The 11,872-nt window shown below is 39.9% G+C and overlaps 1 protein-coding gene across 2 annotated transcripts in view; it reads right to left on the reverse strand.

Annotated features, from left to right (window-relative positions):
* Positions 1 to 11,872, reverse strand: part of Kpna1 (karyopherin subunit alpha 1) — a 58,614-nt gene that overhangs the window by 45,498 nt on the left and 1,244 nt on the right. The window lies entirely within an intron of this gene.

Here is an 11,872-nt window from a genome sequence, read left to right on the forward strand (position 1 = left end):
ATACTTTAGCTGTCTTCTGACACCCTAGAAGTGCCGATATGAGGTGAGTCCAGTATGATTTGGTCATGATGGCAGACCTCTCAGAAATGAGATTAATTCCTCTATAAAACACACAACCAGCTTGCATGGCAGCGTAGACCTTTATTCCCAGCACTCGATGATAGATTTCTGAGTTGAGGCCAGCCAGGTCTACATACTGAGGTGCAGGAAAGCCAGGGCTACAGAAACCCTATCTCAAAAAGATGGTGAACAGGATTTAGTTGTCTCTTCTGTCAAGTGAAAAGACAACCATCTATGAACCTCGACACAACCTCTTGCCAAAGACTAAATGTGCCAGAACCCTGGCCTTGTACTTTCTAGCCTCCCAGAACCATGAGAAATGAAATTCTGTTGCTTGTGAAGCATATAGCTGCCTGACAGTACTATTGCTGATAACTAGTTTGTCACACACACACACACACACACACACACACACACACACACACACACACACACAGAGTTTAGTTTTATGCCTTTCAATTCTATTCAATTACTCTTTGAATTATCAATGCCTATGTAAGCTTTAGAGCAAGGAAGTATATGCATTCCTTTATGTTCTCTTAAAAGACTGCCTTGGCCATTACATATGTCTTGTACGTCCACATCCATTTTCAGAACCAGTCTGTCAAGTTGTATAAATCAGCTCAGATTCTAACAGAACTGGAATGAATGTACTGATCAACTTGGATAGTACTGCCACCACGACAAGCTAAACATTCCAGTCTACTAACCAAGTTAATTCTATTTGCAGTTGTGATTTTTCTAACAGTAATTTTTTAAATCGTTATTCCAGTGTGTATGTATGTGCACCATGTACATGCCTGGTGTCCCTGAGGACACCAGAAAAGGTGGTTGGATGCCCTGGAACTCGTTACAGACAACTGTGAGCCACTGTGTAAGTGCTGGGAAACAAACCCAGGTCTTCTGCAAGAACAAGTGTTCTGCACTGCTGAGCCATCTCTCCAGCTCCCTATATAATATTTATACATCATTCTGAGTACAACTTTTAGTTTCTTTTCCTAAGCATGTTCCCAAGTATTTTTCATTTTTTTGTCCTAGTGAATCAAATTTTAATTTTATTTTATGTTAACTATCATTTGTCTATAGAAATATAACTTATTCTTCTGGGGTTTTGTTTGCTGGTCTGTTTTTGAGATGGTGTTTGAGGTAGCCCACATTGGCCTCAAACTCCACCTCCCAAGGACTGAGACTCTAAGCATGGACCACCACACCCAATTTCAAATGATTCTTATATATTAACCTATTTTGTTAACAGTGGATATACAAAATAATTTCCTGCAGCGCTCACTTTATTTACACTTACTAATCTTGGTATCTTTTGTCTTAGTTTTTCTAGTTAAAGTTCTCAATACGAAGCTGAACATAAATAGGAAACAGACATTCAAGGAAGGCAGCCATTAAGAATATTACCCTAGAAAGTATTTCTTTAAAAGATTTTTTAAACTTATATGTATGTGTGTTATTGTGTACGTTATGGTACTTGGGTGCCCACAAAGGCCAGACAAAGCATCAAAACTCCAAGAGCTAGAGTTACAAGTGTTTTTTGAGTACAGGAAACTAGATTAAGGTCCTGTGATCATGCAGGAAGTGCTCTTATGTTTTTAGTGTGAGCTTAGCCTTTAACGCCCAACCATCTCTCCAGCGCAGGAAGTGCTCTTAACCACTAAACCACCTGCTTTCCATGGCTGTGCCCTCCTGTGTTGAGAAAACTCCTTTCTATTCCTACATGAGGGTTTCTACTGCTGAAGGAATTTGGTTTTGTCAAGTGACTTTTCTATGTCTACAAAGATGTACTTTTTGTTTTTATTTTACTAATAATATATTACACTAACATGTTTTAGACTTTAAACCCATCTTGACTATGATTATGATAAGTCTTTTTTACTGTTGGATTCTATTTGTCCTCTGCTAAGAATTGTGTTCTAGTTATGATACTGACCTGCACTTTTCTTGAGAGTCTTCTTAGTACTAACGTCTGGTCCACTTAAGGAGTGAAGCCAGCAAGTCTAAAAGCTCTTCTCTAACTTTTATCTTTCCTCTAAGCCTTTACTGTGATATTTTTATAATCCTTTTACTATAAGGTAGCTAGCTAGTAATGTCCCCAACTTTGCTTCAGTTTTGTATACAGCAACCCTCCCCTTTCCTACGGTTTTGCTTTCCCAAGTTTCAGACATCATAATCAACCACAATCTAAACCTAGGAAATTCCAGAAATAAGTAATTCGTAAGTTTTACACTGCTCGTCATTCCACTGTTGTTGAATCTCACACCATCTCACTCAAAATTTGTCAGGTGAGTAAACCATTGCACTGTCCAGTGTATGCATGCTATACCCACTACCTATTTCTTAGCAACTAAACATTTTGGCCATCGTATCGACTGTTGGTACACTGAGATGCTTCTATGTGCAGTATTACTCAGTTTCAGATACCTATTGAGGGAAAAAGAATGTCTCCCCAAAAGGCAAGGACTGATACTGGACTTGATTTACAGTTTGCTTCCTCACTGACCTACTACCAAATTGTTCTGTCCTCTACTGGAAGTATACTACTGAAGTATCCCCACTCTTAGGAATTTTTCAGTTATCCTTTCATTTACCTGTCTGTCCGTCTGTCTGTCCGTCTGTCTCACACACACACACACCCCTACCTCTTTACTATAGGCCCTACTATAGAGGCCTTATCTTGGGGGAATATGGCTAGGGAGATGACTGGGTGGTTAAGAGTACAGACTACTCTCACAGAGGATCCCAGAACCCATGTCAGGTGGATCACAGCCGCGGGTAACTCCAACTCCAGGGTATCTGATACCTCTGGCCAACACTGTAGGCATCTACATTTGTACACAGACAGAGACTCAAGCCCTGCCCCAAAAGAGGTTTGACATAGTAGCATAAGCTTGTGATTCCAGAACTTGCGAGGCAAGAAGATCAAGATTTCAAGGTCACCCTCAGCTACAAAGCAAGTTCAATACCAGTCTGCTATGCAAAAGAGCCTGTTCCAAAACAAAATTTTTTCCAATTAAAATTATAAAAATCTAAAAATAATTTCACAAAAATTAAGATACTTAGTAATTCTTTTTTCCTAAAGAAAAAAAGTTGGCTTTAGTTGAGGAGAAACCCCTTAAAAATCCTAAAGACAAAAAAGTCAGAACTTGCCTGCGGGCAGTAATAAAGGTTGTACAATGTGTACACTTAAAAAACATTAAGCCAAGTCTGGTGGCACACACCTTTAATCCCAGCACTGCAGAGGAAGGCAGATCTCTGACTAGCTTGGTCTACAGAGTGAGTTTCACTACAGCCTGGACTATACAGAGAAACTCTGTCTCAGAAAACAAACAAAAAGCATACCTATGATGCCTTTACCACTGCTTTGATCAACGCTGATTTTGTCATAGAAGATGCTTTTTTGCCTCAATTCATTTAATAAAGCTCTACTCTCTGCCAATCTATACCCAAACTCACTGACTAAAGATGTTACTTTTATTATATTCAAACATTATATCATCCCATCATGCCAAGTCAGCCTATCCCTCCTGTAAACCTGAAGCATATTCTAAATGGGCTAAACATTTAATAGCTACAATACCATTAATGGGACACCACAAACTACATTTTTTCTTTTATTGATGCATACTGATGTTTTATCTGCATATATGTCTGTATATCAACCATGTGCCTGCTTGGTGCTCACAAAGAGGGCACTGAATCCCTGGGACTGCAGTTACAGTCATGAGGCATCATGTGGGTGCTGGGAATTCAATCCTCATGTTCTGCAAGAACAGCCAGTGCTCTTAATTGCTGAGCCGTCTCTCTAGCCTCCAAATGCAAACACTCTTAACTACATTATAAGAAAGGACATACCATCTTATTAGAAAATTTGTGACTTTAACATGGAAAACTAAAACTATAAGAAAACATTACTACAAAATCAGAAAGATCTGAGTTACATATAAATCCTAAGAAGCATGAGGTATATATAAACTTCTAAAGAGTTGTAGGTTCCTAATAATCCTGAGAATATTCGAAGTTTCTTTCAATCCTCTGCTCCCTCAAATGGTTTCACTGGCCCAGCAGAGAACTACGAAGGGGAACACCTGCAAGTGCAGGACAAAGAGATGATTAATACTACCCACCAATCAGGAAGCTTCACAAGACCTCCCAGGTACCTCTGAAGACAGAGAAACTAAACACTAGGCTGCCAGTTCAAAGTCAATGAAATAGCCAGACTGCTTCACCTGTTCTCTGAATATAGTCAAGCAACCCTCCTAACTCCCTCAGATGCTGAGTAAAAAACCTGAACTAGGAAGTCTGAGACTGCTCCAGTGCAAGTTGATCAACAAGCCACACCCACAAAGCTTCGAATTTGGTGTTTGGCACTACACTCTAAAGTGAAAAGATGGGAAGTCTCAGTAGAGAAAACACAAGGGTGGAAACATAGGAGAAATAAAGGAACAAAAGAAAACACTAGCACACACATACAAACTATAATCAATATTCAGTAAGGGACTGGAGAGTTTGCTGAGTGGTTAGGAGCACTTGCTGCTCTTTCAGAGGACCTGACTTTGGCTCCCCACACCCATGTCAGACAGACAGTTCACAACTTCTAACTCCAGCTCCAGGAGCTCCAACACCCTCTTCTGGCCTGAGGGCATTCATACGCATACACACAAAAATTTTTTTAATGTTTAAGATTTAAAAAAAAATAGCAAAGACAATAAAATATTAAGCCACATAAGAGTTCTAAAAATTCACATAAAAAATTACAAAAAGCCAAAATTAAAATATTATGGACAAAGTGATTACCAGCCAGGCAGGGTGATGCAGGCAGATCACCAAGTTCAAAGCCCATCAAGGCTATGGATTTTTTTTTCTCTCTCTCTTTTTTGGAGCTGGGGACCGAACCCAGGGCCTTGCCCAGGGCCTTACGCTTGCTAGGCAAGCACTCTACCACTGAGATAAATCCCCAACCCCAAGGCTATGGATATTTAAGACCATCCTGAGCAACTTAACAAGAGCCTGAATACAAAGAAGTGAATGACTAAATAAGCAAATGCTGAGGACTTGGTACTTGTCGAGCATTCAAGATCCTTTATCCAATCCCAAAGAGCTGAGAGTTAGGGGCTAAGGACAGTACAGAACCAATTTACCAATCTGAGAATAGCCATTTAACGAAATACCAAGAACAAAACTAACAAAAAGAGAATATACATCTTTTTTGAGTTTAAAATCAACAGACCATTAAAATTCAATGTCCTCAACTCTGAATGGTGCTACATGCCTGCAAACTGGGAGGAGCAGGAGAAGGCAAAAATCAATCCCTAGTTTGAGGCCAGTCTAAGCTAAGTAGTGTTTCGACAATAAATCTCACATCCACAGTGAACTTCAGCAAATCAGAAGGCCAACAAGGAGCAGCCAAAAACAAAAGGCACAACTAAAAACAAAACTAAATGGATCAATAATGTGCTCATATTCATCAGCTGTGGGCAAGCCTGCAGGGCACATTCTTTTTTTTTTTTTTTTTTTTTTTTTTTGGTTCTTTTTTTCGGAGCTGGGGACCGAACCCAGGGCCTTGCGCTTCCTAGGTAAGCGCTCTACCACTGTGCTAAATCCCCAGCCCCGCAGGGCACATTCTTAATTAGTGATTAGTATGGAAGGGACCAGCCCACTGTGGATGGGGTCACCCCTGGGCTGTTTGTCCTGGGTTCTATAAGAAAGCAGGCTGAGCAAGCCTTGAGGAGCAAACCAGTAAGCAGCACCCCTCCACAGCCCTTGCATCATCAGTTCCTGTCTCAGGTTCCAGCCATGCATGAGTTCCTGTCCTTGAATGAGTTGAGATACTAACATGTAAGCTAAATGAACCCTTTCTTGCTTTTGGTCATGGTTGTTTCGTCACTGCAATCAACAGAAACCTCACTAGGACAAATGGCAAGTGCTCTTAACATCTTTGCCATCTCTCCAGTACCAACTGCAGCATTCATACTAAACTAAAGACCTTCTGCTTTTACAGAAAACATGAGTAATTTTAGAGAACAAAGACTTGTATATTTTCCTACAGTACTTCCTCGGCAGATATTAAGACAATGTCATCTTCACATTACACTGTATTATTAGAAGGCTTGATTTTTAAATTTGCTATGTAAGTTAAAAAGAAAAATTCTTCAACTTGAATTTTGGCTTGCTAGGATCAGGACAGACTTTCCAAGCACTTTTGAAAAAGGCTGTCAGCACAATGCTACCATTTTGTACTTAGTATTCACATGAAATAAAATAGTCTCAGCACTGTTGATCATGAAATCAAATTATCAACTCTGAAAAGGGCTGAAAATGTTCTACACCTTACATCAAACATTCAGTCAAGATTTAATACTTCATATAAAAATAAACACACAACTGACTCATACAAATTTGCTTTAGTCTTTAATAAATGGTAAAAGTACATTTATATCAAAGAATTATTTTTAAATAATTTCTGGAGGCTGGAGAGATGGCTCAGTGGTCAAGAGCACTGACTGCTCTTCCAGAGGTCCTGAGTTCAAATTCTAAGCAACTACATGGTGGCCCACAACCCACCGTGATCTGATCTGATGCCCTCTTCTGGTGCATCTGAAGACAGCTACTGTACTCATATACATAAAATAAACACATCTTTAGAAAAAAATAAATAAAATAATTTCTTTGTGACTTATCAGAAAAATGCTTGATCTGCCTTCCTATTCATATCTCCCTACATACTTTGGCTGCATAAAAATTCCTTCGGCAAAAATGGTCTCTAGCAGAGGAAGTTATACATATATGTCTTGATAAATATTTTACAACTGTGAATATTCACAGCTGAACCACATAGGTACTATGATTCCACAATGCTACATACAGGAAAGACGAAAGCAGGGCTCAGGGGTTGGGGATTTAGCTCAGCGGTAGAGCGCTTGCCTAGGAAGCGCAAGGCCCTGGGTTCGGTCCCCAGCTCCGAAAAAAAAAAAAAAAAAAAAAAAAAAGAAAGAAAGCAGGGCTCAGGAATTCAAGACATAATTTAAAGTAACATGTATAATCTGGAGTATCAAAATTGAGATGCAATCAACATTAAAGTTCTTTTTACCTAAAGGACAAGAAATAACAAATTTTCCAAACCTGGGAGACAAATTGCCAGTTTGTTAAGGATTCATAGAATGTTTTTAAAAAAAAAATTATGTATACATATGGATGTTTTGTCTACATAGACATTTGCATACAAGAAGATGCTATCAGATCTTAAAGTCTGCAGTAATAGACAGTTGTGAGCCACTATATGGGTGCTGGGAACTAAACTCAGGATCCCTGGAAGAACAGTCAATGTTCTTAATCACTGAGCCATCTCTCCAGCCCTAGAATGCTCTTTAAAAAAGAAAAGAAAAAAGTGTGGGGGGGGTGATGAAAACATAACTCTGTTCTTCTCTACCATGCTGGGGTTCCAACCCTGGCACCACATTAAAGAAAAAAAAAAAATTCAGGTGCTAGAAAGCACAGAGATTTGGAACACTGACTGCTCTTCCAGAAGACCTGGGGTTCAATTCCCAGCACCCACATCAGGTGGCTCACAACTGTCTGTAATTCTAGTTCCAAAGGATGTGACTCCCTCTTCTAGCCTCTAGGTAGTGCACAGACATGCACAGAGACAAAATGCCCATACACATAAAAATAAAACTGAAGGCACTGGAGAGATTGCTCAGGGTTGTTAAGAGAATTTGACTGCTATTGTAAAGGTCCTGAGTTCAATTGCCTGCGACCATATGGTGCCTCACAACCATATGTAATCTGATGCCCTCTTCTGTTAGACATAAAGTCAGAGCACTCATATACATAAAATATGAATAAATCTTAAACAAACAAAATATTGAAAAAACATAAACATCAACTGGTTAGCAGGAAATTATCTCCTACTAGTCTATATGGTTTGGCTGTATTTACAGTCGTATTAACAGATCCTACGATAACTCTATTGACAAGGGAGGGGCAGGGTAAGTTTAGGTGGAGCTGATAATGTAACTCCAAAGAATATTTTTCTCTGAGGAATATCAATACTATTCTAGAAAGAAAGAACCCAGAGTCTGGCATGGTTATGGACACCTTAAGTCCCAGCACTTGAGAGGCAGAGGCAGGCAAGCGGATCTCTGAGTTGGAGACCAGACTGGTCTACAAAGTGAGTTACAGGGCAGTCAGTGCTACACCTGTCTTGAAAAAAGGAGGGAGGGAGGGAGGGAGGGAGCCAGCCAGCCAGCCAGCCAGCCAGCCAGGCAGCCAGGGTGATGCACAACCTTGATCCCAGCACTCTCTGTAGCAAAGGTGGATCCATGTTTGTAACTATGAGGCCAGCCTGATCTACATAGCAAGTTCTAGGGAGCTAGGACTAAACAGTGAGACCATTACAGATAATAACAACAGTAACAACAATAGTAGCAATAGAAGTTAGGGCTGTAACTCAGTAGTAGCTCATGTGTCTCAGCATGCCCAAAGACCTTCATTTAAGCCCCAGAACTAAAGGGGAAAAAAGGAGGTGAGAGGAGCAATAAAACAAAGTATTTATCAATATAGAACTATACAACATTTAACAGAAAAAAAAATAGCATCTAAAAGTACAGAGACTGGAACAGGGGAGGTAGTTTTTTCTTGTTATCCTATTTTAAAATTGAGGTAAATTTAATGGTCATAAAATAAAAAACTTAAGACAATCCCTTTAACTGTAAATAAGTTCAGCCCCAAGTTTGTTCTGATGTAAAGACTGAACTGCTGATAAAACCAAGCTTTAATGATTGGTATAAGCATATTACAAACAGCCTTATGGCTTGGATCTTGGCCCCACCACTTACTGTGAAGTGGGGCAAGTTACCTAATCAGACAGTAAGACAATCTCCTTCTCAAAGTGGTTTTGCAAGGATAATAACTGAAAAACATCTGATGTAGACAAGACTGACACAGAATGCATTTTACTATTTTCTGTGAGTCTCTCTATTCCTCAGTTAGAAGCCCTCATTCTGACCTCATTCTGTGTCTTGCTGGTCACAAAGCATAAGAGACACATGGACGACTCAGCACATATCCTTACTCGGGCTGGAAAACTATTCATGATGAGCAAGCAGACATATCTTTGTATATGAAGGGCAGCATTATTCTTGTTATATGAAGAGGATTACCCCCATTATCCACATTCTGGATTATTGCCAGCTCTCAAAAATTATTCCAATTAGTCTACAACATTGGGACAGAATCAGTTTTTTTTTTCCATTTAAAGTCTATTTTGCGGTGTTGCTAAGGTCTTCAAAAAAAAAAACCAACAGAAACTACAATTCATCAGTCCTTATTCCCACATTTTCAATGGACTACTTCACAATTCTAGCACAAGTCCTATCTGTACTGCATCAGTGCAGCTAAATGAATTGTCACAGCCAATGTTCTCTTCAATTATCACACCTAAATTCACAAGCCCCACAAAGCACAAAGATAACAAAACAAAAACAAGAGTATTAAGGGATTATTTTTATCAACAAGTCAGCCATTGAACCAATCAAAGGTCTTAAGTTTGGTTTGATTTATGTAAGCCAAGTAGGCCTACTTTGTGCCCAGGATAACTTTGAACTCCTGATTTCCTATCTCCCTCCCAAATACTGGTGCTAACCTTAGGGATGAAAAGATATAATCCTACTCTCCATTCCGGAAAAGATAAAATGGTAAAATAATTGAAAGCAACAGATAACAAAATAGTTCAGGAAATGACTGTATGGTATAAAGTTTATGACATAGTAGAGACTGAAGAAAATCACAAATATTGAACCTATTGAGCCTACCGACCAACATAGAAAACAATACTGCTTACAAAAAACACTTGTCTAATACAAGCAATCTTGCATTTAAGGGAGGGGGGGGAGGCAATGGCTGGAGGGGGTAGCTCAATAATTGAGACTTTGCTGCTCTTTCCCCATGGACCCAAATTTGATTCCCAGAATCCATGTTGGACAGCTGACAATTGCTTGTAATTCCAGAGCTCCATGGGCTCCCACACAACCCTGTTCTGGCCACCTCCACAGGTAACCCCACACATGCAGCAAACATTTATATATGCACATAACTTTTTTTTAAAGAGAAAGCCAAGGCTAGGAAGATTTCTCAGTGGGTAAAAGCTCTTGCTGGGAAAGGATATGCGTTTCACTCCCCAACACCCAAATAAAAAATTAGGGGTATGGATATGGATGTACGTGACTGCAAACTCAGTATTGGGGAGCAGAGATATGCAGATCTCTGGAGCTCAGCTGCCAGCCAGGCAGCTTAGCTGACAAGCCACGAGCTTCAGATTCAATGAGACCCTTTCTCAAGCCAGCCCAGCAAAGATCAACAGAGGAAGACACCCAAAGTCCTTCTCCAGCTTCCACATGCACACACATGAGCACAGGAACCTGGACAGTCATGTGCCTGCAACCCTCATGAACATACCCCACATACACGTATACACACAAAGAGAGCCTACCACTAAAGCAACAAAGTTTTTTATTTTGTTTTGTTTTTGTTTTGTTTTTTTGTGGTTCCCTTTGGTGTCATTTCTAAAGTCACAATGTGTAACATTTCATGAAGACCACCAAAAAGCACATAATGGAGACATAATGCAGAGGCAGAACACTAACCTAGTATGTGTAGACCAGGAAATGGACCCTGGCACCACAAAAATAAAGACAGCACAATCTCCTGGCACAGTGGACACCTTTAATGCCAATACTTGAGTTCCAAGACTGCCAAGTCTACATAGAGACCCTATTTCAATAGAAAAAAGAGTATAATCCAAGTGTTTAATTTAAGGTAATATCTTAATTCTCGTTACTTGATTGTAGGTTTTCTAGGTTGGATTTTGTAGACCTCTTTGGGGATGGGGTGGGGTTAAGGGTTTTAACTACAGGTCTCTGGCATGCTACACTCCTGCCCTGTTACAGGTTTTGCTCTCTTGTTTGGTGACAGGGTCAAGTTCCAGGCTGGCCTCAAACTCAGGATCTTCCTGACTCCCCCAGGATTATAGGAACAAGCTCTTACAATGCATTTTTATCAGCAAATAATTTGTTTCCCTAGAACTGTAAGATTTCAAGATATACTACTGTCTTCTTCCAGTGGTTTCTGGACTAGAAAGATGGTTCAGCGGTTAAGAGCACTTGCTGCTCTTGCAGAAGACAAGTTTGGGTCCTGGTACCCAGCTCAAACCATCTTCACCTCCAGTTTTAGAGGCTCTAACACACTGTTACGGCCTCTGTAAGCACCAGGCACCATCACGATGCACTGACACTCAGGCAAACACTCACACACTTAAAATTTAAGTAAAATATTTATAAGAAACAAGCTATTCTTTTTTTTTTTTTGGGGGGGTTCTTTTTTTTCGGAGCTGGGGACCGAACCCAGGGCCTTGCGCTTCCTAGGTAAGCGCTCTACCACTGAGCTAAATCCCCAGCCCCCAGAAACAAGCTATTCTTAATACTACACTCTTCCATGCTTCCATTCATACTATGAAAAGCTAATAGCTGCTTGAAAGTTGATGTAAATTTGCTTTTATTTCCGACCTCCATCTTAAAATTGTGTATCACATAAACAACAATCTGCCAAGAATAAATTATTTCAGCAAAACTATAGAGATAAACCATTTTCAATTTCCTTTCAAAATTTAGGTCTTTCAGCCTTTAAGCACTCATCTTTAATGTCGGAACTCCAGGAGTCAGAGGCAGGTAGGTCTCTGAGTTCAATGGCAGCCTGGTCTATATATGAATTCCAGGGCTATGTAATGAGTCCCTGTCTATAAGTATGTATG

The sequence above is a fragment of the Rattus norvegicus genome, chromosome 11 (genome assembly GCF_036323735.1).
Source record: "Rattus norvegicus strain BN/NHsdMcwi chromosome 11, GRCr8, whole genome shotgun sequence".
Lineage (NCBI taxonomy): Eukaryota > Metazoa > Chordata > Mammalia > Rodentia > Muridae > Rattus > Rattus norvegicus.